Source organism: Oreochromis aureus, linkage group 1 (genome assembly GCF_013358895.1).
Source record: "Oreochromis aureus strain Israel breed Guangdong linkage group 1, ZZ_aureus, whole genome shotgun sequence".
NCBI lineage: Eukaryota > Metazoa > Chordata > Actinopteri > Cichliformes > Cichlidae > Oreochromis > Oreochromis aureus.
Genome location: NC_052942.1, coordinates 36,259,825 through 36,267,110, shown reverse-complemented (window position 1 = coordinate 36,267,110; position 7,286 = coordinate 36,259,825).

The following is a 7,286-nucleotide window of genomic DNA, read 5'->3' as shown; positions in this document are numbered from 1 at the left end:
TAAAGATTTAAAATACTATCTGGAATGTGTAAATGAATGTGTAATGACACACTCAATGAATATGGCAAAACTATATGCTGAAATGCTGTAGTATTTAGTAATTTTCTCAGACTGTTCAGCATCTGTTGTGTAAATGAACTGCAAAGATAATTCAGAAATGATCATTTCTGTTTTTGACTTTCTTTTTTTTTTAAATAAAATCTTGGCTATGGTCATTTTTTTTAAATGTAAGTTGTTACACCGTGCTTTCACTGATCTGGACCACTTCAGATTAAATTAGGATATATGTGGCCCTGTCACAGTCCACTAGTCCTCCTCTGCCAACTTGCCCTCTATCTTTCTCTCCTGTCTGTGTGTGAGTGTGTGTTCCCTCTGGCTTCTTTGCTTCTCCACCAGCACACCTGGAAGCAATCTGGTGATAACTCACCTGTGTGCAAGCCTGTGATTACTCATCTCCTACTTACGGCTGAAGATTCCTTTCAGCTAACGCCTGATTGTTGCATCAGCAGTGGTAGTGTAGCTCAAGCTCCTCATGCTCAACTTGCTTTGGACCCATCTGATTCTCCTTGTGAATTCTGCTTGCTTTCATTCTGTAGTGCAAAACTTGTGGAGAAAAAGGGACCTGCAAAAACAAATCTGGAAGTTATCTACCTGCTCCCTTTGTTTACACCACATGAAAGAAGCAAGCAAGCAAGCAATTTATATAGCACTTTCAGATCAGCCCCCAGCTGAACACAAAGTGCTGTACACTTGACATGCCAAAAATGATACATTGAACATGTTATAATAATAATAATAATAATAATAATAATAATATAAAATAAATAAAATATATATATAAAAAATGATTATTAATATGACATTTAAAATAAATAAAATTAGCACAAATAGCAAAAACAATAATAAAATAGTATAAAAAAATGATGATGAGAATTATATTTAAAACAATAAAATCAGCACATTAGATTAAAACAATAAAATCAATAAAATCAGGGTCAGACTGTGTCATAAGCCAAGGAGTAAAAATGGGTGTTAAGACGTGTTTTAAAAGTGGACAGTGAAGGGGCCTCTCTAATGTGCTGGGAAAGATTGTTCCACAGATTAGGAGCAACAATAGAGAAGGCCCTGTCCCCTCTGAGCTTTCTCTTGGACCTGGGCACCTCCAGGAGCAGCTTGTCAGCTGACCTGAGAGACCTGGGGGGTGAGTAAGGATGCAGAAGCTCAGAGAGGTAAGTTGGGGCAAGACCGTTTAAACATTTAAACACAAACATGAGAATTTTAAAATTAACTCTAAGATATACAGGCAGCCAATGGAGTGAAGCCAGGATGGGAGTTATGTGCTCTCTTTTACGAGCTCTGGTTAAAAGTCGTGCAGCAGCATTTTGGACCAGCTGCAGACAAGAGAGAAGATGCTGACTAACTCCACAATAGAGTGCAATACAGTAATCTAAACGACATGAAATAAAAGCATGGATTACTGTTTCAAGATGCGGCCTGGATAAAATAGGTCTTATCTTTGCCAAGCGCCTTAGATGATAAAAACTGGACTTGACAGTAGCCCTAATTTGACTGTCTAATTTAAAATCACTGTCCATCTTAAAACCCAGGTTTGTAACGACAGATTTAACATACTGTGCCAGGGGTCCCAAATCAATAGCGGAGGGTACACAAGGTCCACTAGGACCAAACAGAATCACCTCAGTTTTGCTTGAATTACATCTTAGAAAGTTTAGGGACATACAACATTTAATGTCTTCTAGACATGCTAGAAGTGGCTTAATAGAGAAGGCACTTCCCCAAGACAAAGCAATTCTCAGTTTCTGCTTTATTGACTGTTCTGACTTGCATATTTACAATAAGCCTAGTACATTTTTACTCTGGAGACCTGCACCTGAGTACAGATCGGGTTTGTTTTTTGACAGGTACAGAAACTTTAGATTTTTGTTTCCACACACTTGATTACACAAAACAGCTTAACTGAGGTCTCTGCTTAGTCTATTAGCTGGATCTCCATATGTAACTTGTCTTTACATTTGCTTTTGCACATGAATACACTGAGAGCCACTGAAAACCAAATTCCTTTTATAAGTACATCCATGTGCAGGCAATAATGTTCACTTGCAGTTCAGATTTTAGTTCATTCTTCATGCGATGAACACACAAACATTTCATTAACATGGACAAATCATATTAGCATAGAAACGTTTTCAACAACAAAAAAAGAGGCAGATACTTGCAGCCATTGGTTATAGCCATAGGTTTAACGAGGTCATAAAGGACTTTTGGGGGTCATTTTAATAGTACATGTTTAAAGAAAAATGAATATTAACCTGTGCAGAGGATAATATATATGTTGATCATAAATGTCACCATTATTATTACCATTGTTATAAAACATAAAAGAAATAATACATGGATGTTGTCAGTAAGCTGGTAGAGATATTCAGTCCAATTACTGTGGCGACAAAATCAATGGAAACGATGCTTGTTTGAGAGAAAATACCTTCACGTTGAATTGCTATAGGTCAAGCTGTTATTTGTAAAGTGTCATTGACAGCTTAACCTGTGTGTTGTGAATTATTTTCAGCAGTGAAATTGAGCTTGTTTCCTTTTAATTAAGCAATGGATTGGTGCCAAAATTGCCACTAAACATGTTTGTCATGGATCAAAAACCACAAGAGAGCTAATTGATTATGGAGTCTCCATAGAGCAAATAACCTCCCCGAGGTTAGACTCATTTGAAACTTGGCCAGATAATAACTGTGCCTGTTTAGTATCCACAATGATTTTAGCATTAGCTGAATTGCTGAAATCAGTGTAGATATGTTCTTCACTTAATGAAGGAGGACAGAGTCAACACAATGTCACCCACCGGTTTGTGGACACCTCTTTTGAAGCCTCAACTTAGACACTTTAGTCACCACATTTTTTTTTTAACCAGCTGTGACAAGTGAGGGATGAATCTGACTGAGAGACTGATAATACTGTAGTGATGGCCTAAAAGATACTCTGTCTTGTTCTCTATTCTACTCTAGGTAAGAAAATAAACATACTGTAAACAGCAGACTCATTAGGAAAATGTTTATTGAGGTGACAGATCAAATGTGCAATTCAGCCATTTTCTCAAAGATTTCTACAGCCTACAGCCTATAGTGCTTCCACAATGGCTTCACTTTTGAGACATCTTTTTTTTATTCAAAGTACTCTTTGAATAAAAAAAAATCTAATCTGCACACATGCTGAAACAATCTTTCATTTCTGAGCTACATGTAGCAGTCGGAGTAGGAGTGCAGACGGATCTCCTGTGAATGTCCAACTTTCCAGATAAGTTCAGCTTTGCTTAGACACTACCACTTTAGGTCGTCTAGACAGAGTCCCGATGACCTGCTGAATATATGAAGAAAAATGTGAAGAAAATATGGCTACCTGTAAATCTGGAGCAATAAGGTTTCCACAATGCAGGAAGAACATTTCTGGAGATTCAAATTTAAGGCAGACTCATTTACTCTGTTTACTTGATACAAAAGAGAAAAGGTCAACCGCATGTCTCACCTCAATTCTAAGGCTATTCCCTCACTGGGAATAATTTTATATTTCAAATATTCTAATCATTCTTTCATTCGGGCAAGGTACCTTCTGATCTTTTGTCTACAGCTCAACAGAGATCTTGTGTAAAAGTCCCGCTCAGTGCCAGTGCTGTTCTCTGTGTGTGTCTAGGCTCGCTGCCAGCCCTAATATGAAATATTGATAGATATGTGTCACCTTGGCGTTCTTGATGACAGATGCTGAGTTATGAGACTGCAGCAGCATCAGTGTGTCATAAAACGAGCAAACTGCTTCAGAAAAAGAACCCTGACACACTGCTGTCCCCTGCCTTACAGGGAACAGACTCACTGCCTACTGTATTATGTATAGCTGTTCAATTGCTTGTTAATCTAATCTCAGCCAATCACATGGCAGAAAAATCTGTGCATTTAGTCATGTAGACATAGTTAAAATGACCCGCTGAAGTATCTGAAACATCAGAATGGGCAGTCTTTTAAGTGACTTTGAACATGTGAGCAAGATTTCTGGTGTGAGATGGGTTGGTCCAAGTATTTCAGAAACTGCTGATCACTCACAGCCATCTCTAGAACTTAAAGAGAAGAGTCCAGAAAAGAGCAACTATCCACTAAGTATCAATTCCTTTCTGATGACAGATATCAGAGCGACATGGCCAGACAATTCTTCAAGACCCATAAAACCCCTCTTTACAACAAAGGTATGCAGAAAAGTATCTGCAAATGCACAACTTATTAATCCTTGAAGCAGATGTGCTACAGCAGTAGAAGATCACACCAAGTGACACTCCAGTCAACTAAAAACAGGAAATTGAGGCTGATTGTCACAGGATCACCGACATTAGACAACCCAAGATTAGAAACATGTTGCCTGGTCAGATGAGTCTTGATGCTCAAATAATCTCAAAACAGTTTCTTGAACATGAACATGACTGAGTTCACTGTGCTCAAATGGCCTCGACAACCACTAGGTCTCAATCCAACTGAGCACCTTTGGGATGTGGCAAAATGGCAGATTCATATCATGTAGGTGCAGCACAGAAATCTGCAGCAACTGTTTGATACTGTCATGTCAAAATGGACCAAAATCTTAGAGGGATGTTTCCAAAACCTTGCTGAATCTGTAGTATTAAGAATTAGTGCAGCTCTGAAGTAAAAGGGGGTCTAACATATAACTGCTTTACATTTCTCAATCCACTGTCGTCCTCCCTGACTTGAGTGCATTCTTTCTGGCAATTTCTGTAATTTTCTGAAAACAGCAACAGAAATATAAAAATCCACTTACTGTACAGGAACTAAGCAAAGTTGCAGTAGCTCTCGCTTTTATAGTCTTTACGGTTTGGGGTTTTTTTTGCACAATAAAGTGCAGCTTTATGAAAGCCTCTCAGAGAAGACTGACTGACAGTGTGTGCAGGTATTTCCAGATTTTAATCATCATTGCATCTTACCCTTTTCCACCACTTCTGGTTCTTCATTCTTCCATTCAAACATTTTTTTCCTAGAGTCTCAGGCAGGCAACTTTTGCACAAACTGAAAAGTGGATTCAAACCACTCAATCAAATGAAATGTTTTCATTTGGGGCATAAGCCTTAAAAATTATTTTCTAGATATAAGCTTGAAGGCCCACTGTATGTGTCCATTGACATTTCTCATGCAAATACCTTATCTACAATGTTGCTTGGCACATAGGTATAAAAAAATCACTTTTCTAAACTCTGGGAAAGTCTTCGAACTTGCATAGATAAAAAAAAAAAAAAATGTAATACAAAGAGTAAAAACTGACCTTGCTTGCCATTGTAGGTTTCTCTTTAATGTTTCTATTGGAAAATACTTTCTGAGCCAGAGGGGATTTTTGATACAATACTGCAGGCGGTCCGCATACAAATGCATTAATACTTGAGGCCTTATGGGTATACCAGGACTTTGAGATGAATGCTGTTAGCACATGGTTTATTTAACTTTAGTTATTTTTAGAGTAAAGAATGTAAGAGGAACAAATGCAACATACCACAGCATATATACCCTAGACAAACTTGCAGAAAATCAGATGAGAGGTTATTCCTTGAAACCTATTTCAGCTTGACCCTTGTCAAGGTTTATTTTAAATTTTTGTGGATAAAAGCTTTTCCAAATGAAGATTTGCAAGAGGGCATCGTGCAGTTTTCACTGGATGCTCACTCTAAACTGTCCTGAAACCAACTCATAGAGCACCCCAGTTGCCTGGCAATGCAGAATTATATCAATGATGTTTTATGATTTCCGGTGAGCATGACACCTGGGTATCTACAGCAGTTATGGACACTGCTTTTAACCAAGAGGTCACATAATGAACTGAGATGTGAAAAGATCAGATCTATACATTTCTATGACACTCCACAATGAAAACAGTCTCCTGCAAAGTGACAATGCACTTCACCACACCACAAAAACTGCTCAGTAACAGGATGAGGAGGAAATGGCAGACATTCACCCCAAATCCAAACCCAAAGAGACAAGGATACAAGCCCAGTCCATGGAGGCCTTACCCCATAACCTACAGAACCAAAGAAATCCATTTTATCATCCCAATGCCAGACTTCACGGGAAACTGGATCAGAGATGTTTGGGTAGCATGAGGGTACCTACACAATATATTAAGGCAGTTTTGTTCATTTGGTGTAGACTATATATGGATGACAACCACCTGTGAGAACAGCTGTATAAATTCTCCTGTAGTTGGCTGCCTGCAGACTAAACACATCATAGCAGCATTTTATCTACAGTCAGGCTTTCGCTCACATATCAAACTAGATAGCAGAAGGGAGAAGGCAGGCAGATGTCCTGCTGTATTATAGCAGGAGGTGTGATAGAGATATAGATGTGGGAATGTTGTGCTCACTGCTATGGGACGAAGTTCCTCTGTTTCAACAGTCAGCCAGAGCACACCACATGGGTTTGTCATCTGCGATTATGCTCACCATGATGACAACACATTTCCAGAGAAATGTATGGCTGCTGTTCTGTGGGATGTGTGTGGATATTATGTGTGTGCCTCCTCATATGCAGTTCATTTCTCTATCAGCAAAACGCTCGTCTTTCCCTCAAAGAACCACTGAATGACCACACTTTAATTTATAGGTGCTGTTTCCAATTCACACCAGTTCGTAATTATTCATTTATTCTAATCTAATAATCAGTTGAAACACTCTTTTGATTTCATTTGCTTTAGTTCTGGCATGAAAGGCCACTAAGCTCCTCATATTTGGATTGCTCACTGTTGGTTGCTAATGTCCCATCTTGTTTGTTTCCATTCAGCCAAACACTAGGGTCTCTGGCCAGTTCCCACCTTTTTGCATTTCCCCCTAGTGGACAAGTTAAAAGGCCCTCTGGCTGCTCTCACCATGTGCACGGTTTGGTCAGAGAGCAAAAAAAGCAAAAGCAAAACAACAAACAAAACAAAAAAGCTCCTTGATTCAAAGGTTTTTATGTAGGAGACATTTAATGGAGTCCACAATGTGATTTGAAAACACAAATTAATATTAAATATAATGTAAAACAAAGTGCTGCATAACAGCTCCTTGCTTCATAGACTTGTTTTGATCATTAATATATTTTAACATTACTTTGGTAAGTTGGTAAGAAAGTTACACTTTTGAAATATAACTGACAAACTATATGGATTGCATTTCTTGAACTCTGCTGCATTCTAGTGGATCGATGGTGCATCAGTTTGAGACTTCAGCAGTA